The sequence below is a fragment of the Lissotriton helveticus genome, chromosome 6 (assembly GCF_964261635.1).
Source record: "Lissotriton helveticus chromosome 6, aLisHel1.1, whole genome shotgun sequence".
Lineage (NCBI taxonomy): Eukaryota > Metazoa > Chordata > Amphibia > Caudata > Salamandridae > Lissotriton > Lissotriton helveticus.
The window spans coordinates 1,004,056,012-1,004,070,467 of NC_136067.1; positions in this window are offsets into that span (position 1 = coordinate 1,004,056,012).

Below are 14,456 nucleotides of genomic sequence, written 5' to 3' on the forward strand. Positions count from 1 at the left end.
GCAGCCATTTTGTCTTGCAGTTTAGGCTGGCTGGAGGACAGGCTGTAGCGGAAGGTGGGGGTAGGATAGTCAAAGGGTTGACCTCCCAGTCTGGGGACGCTCCTTATTGATTCACCACCCGACCTCCCTTTGGTTACTTGTCCTGACCCCGCTGGGTGAGAAGTCTTGGAGACCCTGGGTACCAATTCTCTCCTGGTCCCAGTATAAGGCGTGGGTGAGGAAGCTCGTATGAAGTAAGGCTCAATCCCCCGGGACAGAGAGAGAAGAGGAAAGGACTATCTAGCCTTTCCAATCGACCCCCTCCTACCCCCCCCTCATCTAGTATTGTGGGTCTGAACTGCCTTAAGAGCTCAAGAGTGCTAATCCTGCTCTGGGACATCATAAAGGATTGTGCCACTGAGTAAATCAACACCCGACTTCCTCCTTACCCTTGGTTTTATCAGGGTCCTGTGGGAGCTGAGGGAGATTGCCGCGCTCCAGCCGGGTGCCCCCTGCCTGCGCCTCCAGCTGTATCCTGGGTTGTGGCAGGGAGACTCAGTGAGGCCAACGAGCGGTAGTGTCTTTGGGCCGCTTCTGCGTGAGGGAGAGGGAGAAGCGTCTTCCCTTGGTGTTCGCGCAGTGAGGGCGGATCGGGATGAAGTGCCCGGAGGCTCGAGTGAGAGGCGGTGCCAGCGTGGGTGAACCGCGCATGTCAGAAGGAGTAGTGTTTCTCTTCCGACCGACGCTGTGGAGAAGTGAGGAGAAGCGCCGGGAGCCCAACAGCGGCTTGTAAGCTTTGTTCTGTTTTCTCTCCTCTGCTCGAGCGCCACACGGAGGAGCTGGTGCGAGCCGGGAGGGGAGAGCTGAGGAGCCCGGTAGCGGCCTGGGGGTATTGCTGAGTCTACCTTTCCTTTCCGCTCGAGCGCCACACGGAGGAGCTGGCCCGAGCGGGGAGGGGGAGCTGAGGAGCCCCTAGAGGCTAGAGAGTCTTTTCATCATTCGGCTCCTTGGCCTTGCCGGCTTTTTGCCCCCTTCTTCTGGCGCAGTAAGACTCCAAGCATCAACTCCACCACAAGTAAGGAGATGATCAAGAGGGGGAAGTGACTTCCATAAAGAGAGTAAAACAAGTGCAAGGGATTGAGACATAACAAGTAGTCAAACAGAGAATCTGTCCCAAGGTGTGCAGTGCCCTTGAGGAATCCCTAAAGGGGCTTCATTGAATGCTTGCTTAATTGAGAATAGCCAGTTCTTCTGTGGTCAGTAGTGAAGGGGAGGGAAATGTGTAACCTTTTCTAGAGGAGTACAGGCTCCTCTACATGGGAACTATTGTTCTATGATGCGAAAGTGATAAGTCCATTAAAGTGGGAATTGTACTAATAGCTCTGATAGGGGTAATAAATGTCTGGCCAAATGTGATGTACTGTTAATGCTGGATGATGATATGATTTAGCAATTTAAAAGTATTATTATTATTTTCAGGACAAACTGTAATGTCCTAAATTGTGATTCCTGACAACAAGAGAGCAAATAATATTTTTATAAACCAGCTCATATTTTTCCATATTTGGGTCTAGTGTCCTTTTTGTGTGTTATTGCGTTAATTTACTGCTGGGAAGTTTGCAACCTTCACACATGTGCCTCTAGTGAATGTTACTTACCCTAGGCCAGGCTACCCTAGGTGACCTGACATCCCAGGTTTCCAACAGGGACCTTGAGGTTAGTAGGTTTTTGATTGAATATATTGTTATTTGCTCATTATTAATCCCTTCGCCGTGGGGCTAATTCCCCCACGGCGCTGGGGGGAGGGGGTGCACGCGCAGCGCCACCATGCTTGTGACGAGCTCAGCTCGTCACTCTGCATGGTGGCGCTGTGCTGTCATGACCACACCCGTTTGCGTGGAGTGCTCAGCACAGCATGGGAATTATCCCCGAGCACAGCGCAACCGTGCCTCATGACGAGCTGAGCTCGTCATGAGCACGGGAGGGGTCAAGGCTTGATTCTGGTAAGTTCTTTGAATACCAGATGCCTAGATATTTAATCATTTTTGTTTGCCATCGGAGACCCAAGTGACTGATAAAGGAGGGCTGGCAATGAACATTGAGCAGCAAGACTTTCGTCCTCTCCCTAATCAAAGAGTAGGCAGAATATACAGAGAAGGACTGGATTATAGAGATGGAAGCGGGGATTGTTACATCTGGATTTTTTTTAAAATAAGTAGCTCATCTGCATAGGCAGCAGTTTCGAAAGTAAGAGAACCAAAATTGACACTTCAATGTCTGAACTATTATTAATCATGATCGGTTGTGGGAATATTGCTGAAAGAAGTAGAATGGGGAGAGTGAGCAACACTGGCAAAGAAAGAGCACTGTTGATTCTAATTCTTGCTCTGGGATCAGCATATAATGACAAAATCATAGATGGGAAATGGTTGTATGGGGTGTATCTGCATAGCGCCGCCTTGAGTTAGGGCCAATAGACTTTGTCAAATGCCTTTTAGGCATCTAATGCAATGATTACTGTAGCCAGCAACTGATGAAGGGAGGCCTTCTTGATTATGTGACAGTGGGTGTTGTCACTACCCAGCCTCCCCTTAACAAAACCCTGATTGGCAGGGATGGATTAATTTCGGTATGAATAGCTCCAAACATTTCGCCAAAACCTTTGCATATATATTAGCCTCCATGTTTAATAACAAGATAGGACCATAGTTCTTTGCATCTAACGGATTGTGTCCATAAAGGTGTAATAAAAATTAATGGGAAGGCCATCTGGGCCCTGTGCCTTTCCACTCGGGATAAGTTTAATTGCGCTTAATATTTTATTGGTATTAATTGGCTTATTAAATTTCAGTTTTTCTGCTTCTGAGCGTGATTTCATAGGAATAGATTGGAGGAAGTCAGCACATGATTCTTTCAATGTTGCAATATTAGGGGTATATTATTATGTGTAGAAATTCTAAAAACTACCAAGATGACAGAGGTCCTAGACATAGTAGAGCTTTGTTGGCCTCTAATCGCTGTTATAAGAGAGTTATTATGTTTGAATTTTAAGTACGCTGCTAGAGTATGCCTGGCTTTATTTAGAAGAGTTTTTTTGCTCTTCTGTGCCTGATTTATAAGTTGTCCACTTTTGCCAACAATAGTGTTGTATTCATATTTGAGACGTTTAATCTCTGTCAACAAAGTAAGGAACTTGGAATGTCTATAGAGAACAGTCTTGTTCTTAATTTCTTATTCTAGCTTAGATAGAGAGTTATTGATATCCTGGTTTCTCGAAGACATCCATCTGATGCAAGAGCCTCACACAGCTCACTTTAGAGCGTCCCACAAGTCTACGGGGGATGAAGCCGAATCCATGTTTTACTTTAGGAATTGAGCTAACTCTTTGACTAGACACTGTATATCTTCATCAGAGTCTAAGAGTTCGGTATTCATGCACCATAAGCTTTCTCAGTAATCGAGATCGTGATTGCTACATGATCAGAGACCAGGATAGAGTCTATTGAGAAGTCATGGTAATCTTGGAGCGGTCCTTAATTTACTAGTAGATAGTCAATCCTAGAATAGGTATTGTGGGGTGATGGAAATAATGTGAAATCGCAGCCTGTGGGATTATAGAGTCTCCAAAGATCAGTGAGTCTATGGGCAATACACTGTTTAATCCTTTTAGTGATTTAATATTTAATATTTTTTGTGGTACTATGCTATTCTTTTTTTGGTGTGTACCATGCTTTGCAAACAGAGTGCAGCATGCGCTGTGTAGTTGCATAGCCAGAGGTCTTCCTTGTAATGATTTATGATGTCATTAGTGTATTCACTGAGTACTGTGCACTGGTTATTGGGTTTTGTGTAATTCCCACTCTTCTGATTTACCAATGACACTGCAAATATATTTGCATAGATGAGATATGCAAAACCAACATTGTGAGACACCAAAAGCAACAGAGCTAATTCTTCAGCCTACACAAAATGTCTTACGTGTTCAAAAATCAACATCCAGCTGCAGTCCTGGCTTTGTATATAGAATGGATTAGGTTCAAGCTTAATTACATGTTGTAGGATCAAAGATTGTATTGACCATTTTCTCATGGCCTGAGAATGCATATGAACATTGTTTTAAGTTCTGGTGTGTATGATTTGTATTAAAAAATAATCACTGGTAATACATTGATTTAAAAAAAAATTTGACATGTAGATGTATAGCAGAACATCACTTATATTTAAATACATTGATTTTTAAGCTGTATTTTTCCTCACTGCTCTGGGTACCTCACATTTTTAGTTTTGTATTACTGCTGCAACAAAGAGTTAACTGGGGGTGTATGAGAGCGCCAGACGCTGGATGTATCTACCACTTACCTCTGAAAATATTTGCATAAATATTAATGCCTTACACTGACTTCCTGGTAACTTGCCTGACCATGACTGGTTTATTCGTACTTTCTCGGAGAGCCAAGATAGACGCAGCGAGGATCAGGCTTGTCAGACGCTTTAGCCAGTTTAAGAAAATGTAACTCCAGAGGAAGAAGGCGAGGATTATGCCTTCTCCCTGTGCTTTAATTCAATAGCAGCACATTAAAAGGATAACAAAGATTATGTTTCCCAAGAACCCCAGGGAAAGGTAGAAATAAAAACACATGGTAACATTCAATCAAATCATGGAAACAATGTCCAGTCAGGGACCTCCAAGCCCAACATAGTCCTCTGTAAGTGTCCTACTCCATCTTTCGTTGCGCGAAGACAGCCATCACAACCTCTTCATGTGTCTTGTTTGTTTGCGTCAGAACCTGCCAATGACAAGGGCATATTACCAACTGAGCCATAACTGCTATGACCTGCAACAGAAGCAGCCACAGGTATCACAGCAGAGCAAGAGTATCCCAACCAAGGACACTTTGAAGCAAATTACTTACTGCGGTACGGGGAGGGATGTCTCTTCTAGGGACCTTACATTAGCTAGGAAATCTTTCATTCTATGTCAGGGCTGGAGGCGAGGATTATTCTAGTTCAAAGCTTGCTCACCAAGAGGTGAGCCATATTCAGCACCGGCTTGAAGTAGAATCTTTTGAACATAGAGCCTGAAGACCAATCTGCCGCATTGAGGATATTCTCTAAGCGGGAATCCAAGCCGAATGCTTTAGAAGCCATCACTCCTCGCGCTGAATGCTGAAAGTGACGTAGACTGATCCCAGCCTCTTGCATCACCTATCTGGCGATAGTCGGAGAGGAAACTGCTCTGAAAGGCTTCCGGAGAGCAATGACGAGTTGGGGTTCCCCAGGAGGACGGGACTCTTCCGCCATCTATTCGTAAGCTTTGAGGCATGTAACCACACACAACTTTGGAGAATCCGGAAACTCCGGGTAAGAGATGACCCTGGTATGGCACTTAGTCTGCCGGCAAAACACACAAGATGATGGACGGAATGTTGCACATTGGCAAAACATTCACCCCCAGTCACAGATATGGGTTTAATCCATCGTTATTTTGCTCATCACGCCACCCCAGTTCAGACATGGCCATATGCAAATCAGTCTTGACCCTGTGCCTCATTGGATTAGTCCAGCCCGAACTGCCAGGCCATGTCTTCCCTGGACCAGAATCAAGCATCCTAGGACCGGTTTCTGGCTATCAGCCGTCATCAGCCAGGATAGCTTGACTCCAGTGGCGTAATGAGCACGTGACCCACGTCTGGGCATACCCTTCCCGCATAGGGCGAACAGCAAAACACACAAGATAATGGACGGAATATTGCACATTGGCAAAACATTCACCTCCAGTCACAGATCTGGGTTTAATCCATTGTTATTTTGCTCACAACGCCACCCCAGTTCAGACATGGCCATATGCAAATCAGTCTTGACCCTGTGCCCCATGAAAACAGTCCAGCCCGAACTGCTAGGCCATGGCTCCCCTCAATCAATCAATCTATCAGTCATTTGCAAAGCGCACTACATACCCGCGAGGGTCTCAAGGCCCTGGGGGGGGGGGCGCTCCCGATCGAACAGCCAGGTCTTGAGTATCCTCCTGAAGGTCAACAGGTCTTGGGTCTGTCGTAGGCTCAGTGGGAGGGTGTTCCATGTCTTGGCGGCGAGGTGGGAGAAGGCTCTCCCACCGGTGGTTGTTCTTCGGATGCGCAGGACGATGGCGAGTGAGATGTCGGCGGAGCGTAGCTGGCGGTTGGGTATGTAGGAGGAGAGCCGTCTGTTGAAGTAGGCTGGGCCAGTTTTGTGGAGTGCCTTGTGTGCGTGGGGGAGGAGCTTGAAGGATATCCTCTTGTTGAAGGGTATGCCCAGACGTGGGTCCCGTCCTCCCTACACCACTGGAGTCAGACTATCTTGGCTGATGACTGCAGATAGCCAGAAACCGGTCCTAGGATGCTTGATTCTGGTCGAGGGAAAACAAGGCTTGGCCATTCAGGCTGGACTGTTCCCATAAGGCACAGAGTCAAGACTGATTTGCATAGGGCCATGTCTGAACTGGGGTGGCATGGTGTGCAAAATAACGATGGGTTAAACCCAGATCTGTGACTGGGGGTGAATGTTTTGCCAATGTGCAACATTCCGTCCATCATCTTGTGTGTTTTGCACTTAGTCTGCCGGAGCAGAGTGAAAGTCACTCCGTCTGGAGTAAACATTCTACTGGTGATGTCCAGAGCTCGAACGTCGGAGATCCGTCTGCAAGAGATAAGACATAGGAACATGGCCAATTTGGCCAAAAGTTCCTTCCTAGAAAGGAAACGATTCACCTGCCAAGACAAAAACAGATTGAGGACCTGGTTCACATCCCAAAGGACTGAATACAGAGGCTCTGGAGAAAGCAAGAGCCGAATGCCACATAACAGTATGCATACCATTGGGTGTTCGCCCATTGTCGTGCCATTAACCGTGGCGTGGCCAGACAAGATAGCAGAATGGAAGGTGTTGATGGACCTGTATGCCATGCCGCTGGAGGCCAATTGTGCCCAAAAATTCACGACATGCACAACATCTGTGACCAGGGGATCAAAACCCCATCAAAAACACCAATGGGACCATCTGCCCCACGTGGATCTGTACCTCTTGACGGTACTGTCTGCCCAAGCCTTGGAGATGAATGTTTCAGCCTCCTGCAAAAGTCCTGGGGCCTCCCAACGGCACCGGGACTCTGCCACGCCATGAGCCACAATGAGTTCACCAACACCAAAGGATGTGGAGTTCTGTCGGGACTCAGGAGAAGAGTCGAAAAGCGGGACAGTAGGATCGGAAAATCCCAGGAAAGTTCCAGAAGAACTGGAAACCATACTTGCGACCTCCAAAGGGGTGTTATTAAAACTATGTCCATTGCCTGCTTGCGGACTTAGGCCGTCGATCTTGTGATCATCGAAAAAGGAGGGATCGCGTACCCCTGCTCCGCACTCCAATCCTGGAGAAACGCATCCGAAGCTATCGCCAAGGGATCCGGCCTCCAGCTGAAAAACCGAGGAGTCTGATGATCCAGTCTGGACGCGAACAGGTGCACCATGAAGGGGCGCCAAATGTCGTTCAGCCTTGCAAACACGCTGCAGTCGAGCATCCAAAGCTGGAATTCCTGAAGTGACGGGATTCGAAATCCGCCTCAAGGTTGTTGCGTCATGACAGATATTCCGCCATGACTGAAATCTGACTGTCCAGGGAATGCTGCCAAAAGCTCTCCACCAGGTCCGAGAGGGCCTTGGACCTCGTGCCCCCCCAAATGGTTGACATACCGGACTGCTGAAATGTTGTCCGTCTTCAGAAGGACACATGACTGCACAGAGTCCTTTGTCCAACAGCGGACAGCAAAGGACCCCGCCAGGAGTACCAGGCAATGGATATGCAACTTCTGTTCTTTGGGAGACCACAACCCTCCTCACTTCTAGGATGCAAATGCGTCAATTTCTTACGCCTGCCTCACAGCAGGTGTAAGACTGACGCAGGCCCTTTCACATGGGGCTTGCCCCATGTGAAAGGACACATTGCTGGAGTTGCGTCACTTTTGTGACGCACTCCAGCAATGCGTCACTTTTGCGCCATACAGATACATCAGAAATACTGATGTATCTGTAACTCCTTGCGCCATGATGCGTCATACCGTAAATATGACGCATCATTGGTGTCGCAAGGAGGGCGCAGTGAAAAGTGACGCATTGCTGTTTTCACGCAGCGATGCGTCACTTTTCATAAATGAGGCCCATCTAACCTATAGGTAAGATAAATATGGCAAAACATGTTTCCAAAATCACAGACTGATTTCACTTTCTAAATTATCCTTTGTAGCACACTCTCATAAGAGAACTGACTGGACCATGAGCAGGAACTAAGGTTTACTGCTTGCGGCCAAAAGAATTCCTACTTGCTTGACAGAGGATTGGGGACAGATTTTGTTCCTACACTTTTTCCTAAAGTTACAGGGTGCAAGATGTCATGGAGAAAGAAGGATCTGCTGCTGCTTGTCGGAAAACCTGTGAATTTGTTTAAAATGTTCAGTTCTCGTACCAGTGCAAGAAACCTTCTCCCCTGTTAGACCTGGCATCTATGGCGTGCTTATCCCCTACCTTTTTTGTCTTCAACCCTTCTGTGTTGCTGGCTTTTTTTTGCTTGCATTAGGAGTCTGCACATGATACCATTGCTAACCAGTGCTTGTGCTCTCTTCTTAAATGATGGCAGAATTAGCTTACAACCAATTGGCCTATCTAATTAAGTTGTACATCACTACTAAAGTGGCACTACATGTACCCAGGGCCTGTAAATTAAATGCTACTACTCGTCCAGTAGCACTGATTGTGCCACCTACTTCAGTAGCTCTTGAAACATATCTCAAGTCTTACATTGCAGCCTGTGTGTGCAGTTTTAAACTGCCATATCAACCTGGCAAAATAAACCTTGTGCCAGGGTTAAACCTATCTTTTTAATTTAAAATGTTTGTGTCCCTGAACAGCCTAGAAGGCAGCGTGCAGTGCATTTAAAAAGTAGGACATGTGCCTTTAAGCTTTTCATGCCCTGGTAGTGAAAACAACTGCCAAACTCGATTTCTTTACTACTGCAAGGCCTACCTCTCCCATAGAACAACATTTGAGTTGCCTTATTACATGTGATACACTGTTACTTCCAACTGGGAGCATGGAGATAGGTTGAGTTTGGTGTCTAAAGAATTGTAATTAAAAGCTGACTTTAATATAAAAATCAAATTTGTAATCACATTTCTGAAAATGCCACTTTTAGAAAGCTGCAAAACAAACAGCTGCTAGATGGAATGCTGAACAATGTCAAACATTCACCCCAGTACAGAGATCTGGGCCTAAATCCATCATTTTTTTGCCCAGCATGCCATTCCAGTTTAAACCTAGTCATATGCAAATACATCTTGGCCCTGCTCCGCATGGGAACAGTCCTGTCCGAACTGCCAGACCAGGTACTTCCTGGACCAGAAACAAGCCTCCTGGGACCAGTTGCGGGGTAGTTACGGTAGGGTGTGTTGACCTAGGTAACAGTGTGTGCTTAAGCTAATTGTGTTGATGTAAAATGAGCAAGAAAGCATATAAGCATAGAATAACATAGAGTCATGTAATAACGCACAGTTCCAGGCATGATGTGAGGGGCATATTTCCCTGGCTCCCGGCACATATGTGCACGGTTTCCCGCTTGCCCATGACTAGTGCAGCAGCGGGGGCAGTCAGAAAGGGCGGGCCATGGAGGAGGAAGGGGGCTCTTCCTCAACATCCCAGCTTCAGGCAAGACAATCACTTGAGGGTGGTGGGGGGGCAGCAATCCCTTGGTTGACAGTCACCTGGGGCAGTACCCCGCAGACCCGCAGCCCTCAGGCTGCGCTAAGAGTCAGTTGAGCGAGCCACTCCCCGACCAAATGGCAGTCCCAAAACACATGGCAGTCACTTGGGTAAACCAAGGCCGGTCGAGCGAGCAATGGGCCAGCGTTTAGGCTTACCTCATTATTCTTCCACTTTTTGCACTTTCCAACCACACCCCTTGTTTTTGCCACTTGTTTTTCTTTTCTGCCAACCCGGTCATTTGAATGGGGTCAGTTTTCATCCCGGTTGCAGCAACGTTCCTGCACAATTGTCAGGGATTCACCATAAATGGTATACAGCATTAGGGGCTGGTCTAGCGCCGCGGGCCAAAAGAGACTGATAGCAAAGAGAGGCGGCGGTTGGTTCTCCTCATATTTAACACGGCCACCTCATTCTTCCCATCGCCCGCTCTGGCAAGACATAGGCACGCAAGAGATCAGGATAGGCTGCATCTGTAAGCTCCTGTAGTTAGTCACAGTTCACTGTTCATGTTGTCATTCCTCCTAGCAGGGAACAGGCTTCACAAGGTATACAGGGCAGCCATCTGCAGGCACCCAGCAGGTAAAATCTCCTGGGATTTTTTCACCATTGTAAGGTCTTTGTTCAATCTGCGCTGTGTTGCCCTGAATGTTGTTCTGACCTCTGTCAACATCTGTTATCAGCTGTGGCAGGATCGCAGGATCATTCACTTTGGTTACAGATGAGTGGTGAATCGATGGTGGGGTGTGCAGCTAGTTCTGGGTCACATCACTAGGTGTGAGGCATAAGGAAGATAGGTGTTGGGAGGTTCACAAAGGCTCTGCCTCCCCACTCTCACAAAGCGATTAACTGGCTTATATATAACGTTAACCCCGAGGATATACAATTTCCGATTGGGTTTATTTTTATAATCAGGTTGCCCACCATGGGAAATTTTAAACATCGATGAAAACCGGGGATTGCACATTAAAGCGAGTCTCGAAAGGATTTGAAGGCACAGTATGCTTTTAATTTACTAAGCATGGGCTGAAAATTCGTTCCGCTCGCGGAATTTGCAGATTTTTTGTGATTTCGCGATCCGCGAATCTCGCGAAATCGCTGTAAAATCCGCGAATTAGCGGGGACGAGTTTTCAGCCAAGCACTTACAGGGTTACAGCAGCAGGTGCAAAAGTTGAAGCTAATTTTTTGTAACCTTTTACAAAAGGGTTACAAAGAAATTAACTTCAACTTGGGCACCTGCTGCTGTAAGCCTGTAAGTGCTTCCTGGCGCCTCGTTGCCTACTTGCAACTATTCTCTGACCATGCTCTGACCCTTGAAGCAGGGTCAGAGAATAGTTACAAGTAGGCAATGAGGCACCTGTCACGAAAATTAAACCTCAACAGTAAGCACTGACAGATATAAAAACAAGCATTTGCAATGCAATAGGTCTCGCATTAGGTAAGTTTGAGCTATCGGTCTTGTAAATGACAATTTCTTTTATTTATGTGTTGGTTTTGAAAATAGCTAAATTAATAGCTTTGTCATTTACAATGGCAATAGTTATAACTTTCGCAAATGTGACACCTATAGCATTTGTAATGCAACATGTTTTGTATTTATGTGACTTAGCTGTATTGATATTACAAATTACAATGGCTTTTAATTTTTTTAAATAATTAATACTTAAATAAAAAGTGATTTTAATTTATAATGGCAATAGCTTAAACTTTTGTAAATAACTTTTGTGAAGATTATGTTCAGTGTATTTTATTGTGACGAAAATCCAAGAACAGAAGTGAAATATTAACATCTTTTTGTGACATTTGTAATAAAGTTTGAAACATTGAGAGAACATATTTGAACCAGTTGTTGTTGAATGGTTGCACAGATTGATGCTGGGGTGGTGCTGAGTGATGCTGTGGTGGTGCTGAGTGGTGCTGTGGTGATGCTGAGTGGTGCTGTGGTGGTGCTGAGTGATACTGGGATGGTGCTGAGTGATGCTGGGGCGGTGCTGAGTGGTGCTGTGGTGATGCTGAGTGATGCTGTGGTGGTGCTGAGTGGTGCTGTGTTGATGCTGAGTGGTGCTGTGGTGGTGCTGAGTGGTGCTGTGGTGGTGCTGAGTGATGCTGTGATGTGCTGAGTGATGCTGTGGTGGTGCTGAGTGGTGCTGTGGTGGTGCTGAGTGATAATGTGGTGGTGCTGAGTGATGCTGTGGTGGTGCTGAGTGATGCTGTGGTGGTGCTGAGTGGTGCTGTGGTGGTGCGGATTGGTGCTGTGGTGGTGCTGAGTGATGCTGTGGTGGTGCTGAGTGATGCTGTGGTGGTGCTGAGTGGTGCTGTGGTGGTGCTGAGTGATAATGTGGTGGCGCTGAGTGATGCTGTGGTGGCGCTGAGTGATGCTGTGGTGGCGTTGAGTGGTGCTGGGGTGGTGCTGAGTGGTGCTGTGGTGGTGCTGAGTGATGCTGTGGTGGTGCTGAGTGGTGCTGTGGTGGTGCTGAGTGATGCTGTGGTGGTGCTGAGTGATGCTGTTGTGGTGCTGAGTGGTGCTGTGGTGGTGCTGAGTGATAATGTGGCGGTGCTGAGTGATGCTGTAGTGGTGCTGAGTGATGCTGTGGTGGCACTGAGTGGTGCTGTGGTGGTGCTGAGTGGTGCTGTGGTGGTGCTGAGTGATGGAGTGGTGGTGCTGAGTGATGCTGTGGTGGTGCTGAGTGGTGCTGTGGTGGTGCTGAGTGATAATGTGGTGGTGCTGAGTGATAATGTGGTGGTGCTGAGTGATGCTAGGGTAGCGCTGAGTGATGATGTGGTGATGCAGAGGGCAGAAGGGCACAAAAAACAAGTCTAACGGGGCAGAAAGGCACAAAAACGAGTCTAACAGAGGGCAGAAGGGCACAAAAAACTAGTCTAACAGAGGGCAGAAGGGCACAAAAACAAGGGAATAACAGAGGGCAGAAGTGCACAAAAAACGAGTCTAACAGAGGGCAGAAGGGCAGAAAAACAAGGGAAAAATGAGTCTCACTGAGGGCACAAGGGCACAAAAAACGAGTCTAACAGGGGGCAGAAGGGAAGAAAAACAAGGGAAAAACGAGCCTAACAGAGGGCAGAAGGGCAGAAAAACAAGGGAAAAACGAGTCTAACAGAGGGCAGAAGGGCACAAAAAACGATTCTAACAGGGGGCAGAATGAATCCCGCTCTGCGTGTTTGTCCATGAAGATGCCACCTTTTTGTTCAATGCCTCCACTCAACTGGAGTACTTTCTACTGTCTAATCAGTAAGTGCTCCCTCGTTGGCTAAATGTATAGGGGCAGATTTACAATAACTGGCGCATCCCCAGGGATGCGCCAGTTATTGTGCGCCGCAGCTCCGCCACCCATGGTGCGCCGCATTTACAATGCGGCACACCATGTGGCAAAAACGGCACAGATGCGTCACGCATCTGTGCCGTAAAAGCAGCGCATTGCTGGAGCTGCATCGCGCTTGCGACGCAGCTCCAGCAATGCTCTGGGGGACGCTATCTCCCCAATGCTGCATCAAGCTTCAAGCAGGCGCAGGGTTTTGACGCAGCATTGGCCTAAAAGTGACTGTAGATTTCACTCAGCCACTTTTAGGAGGCGTTCCTGCGCAGGAACGCCCTCCCCTGCGCCGGAACGCCTCCCGATGGCGCAGGGCGTTACAACGTGACGCATCTCTCAGATGCGTCACGATGTTAATACCCAGCACCATGGCACATCTTTTGTGCTGCCGCTGCATCACAAAGGGTCTCAGTAGAGGGTGGCAGTGGTGAACCAGAGGGTGGCAGTGATGAACGAGAGGGTGACAGTGATGAACCAGAGGGTGGCAGGAGTGAACCAGAGGGTGACAGTGCTGAACCAGAGGGTGGCAGTGCTGAACCAGAGGGTGGCAGGGGTGAACCAGAGGGTGGCAGGGGTGAACCAAAGGGTGGCAGTGATGAACCAGATGGTGGCAGGGGTGAACCAGAGGGTGGCAGTGGTGAATACTTTTTTTGTCTGCGAACATTAGGATCTGATTAAAATCTTTGCAAATGCGAGCTCAAAGAAGGGTCATAGCCAAAAAATGAGAGAAGTTGTCCACAAAATATAAATAGAAGGCTGACTAGAATGGGGAATTTGGTGGATGAAAATAAATGTTAAACATTGTATTGTGGGGATAATATACTTATATGCATTCTTTGTTTTTTAGATAATTGATTTTTAACATTGTGAACGAAAAAAGAGAGACAACCAAGCATTTTGTCTTGAAAAAGGTGGTGCACATCAGGCAGCACACCAAAACGCGTCAACACTACTGTTGTTATTAAATCTGAGGAACAAGGGTGTTGTCATTTGCAAATATTAGCCTGACGTTGTTTCTAGATTCCAACAGATTAATTATTCTAGATGCTTTCGAAATGAGTCACTTCACTATGTGTCTTCTTTGTTGTGTATTTTAATGTATTATGATTGCACTGTTTAGGGATTATAAATGTGTAATGAACTTTTCATTGTGTTTTTAAAATTTGTATTGATTATATAATGCATTTTGTATATTTCCCGACAACTTTGAGAGTAGCATTTGCAATAATTTTGCTTTCAGAATTGAGAAGAACCTCCTGTATGTGGCATCAGTGTGGATGAAGTGGTGTATGAGTTTGGATGACAATTAACAACAGTAATTCCAAGGGAATTTTTACTTTGTATGACTTATATATTGAGACCCCA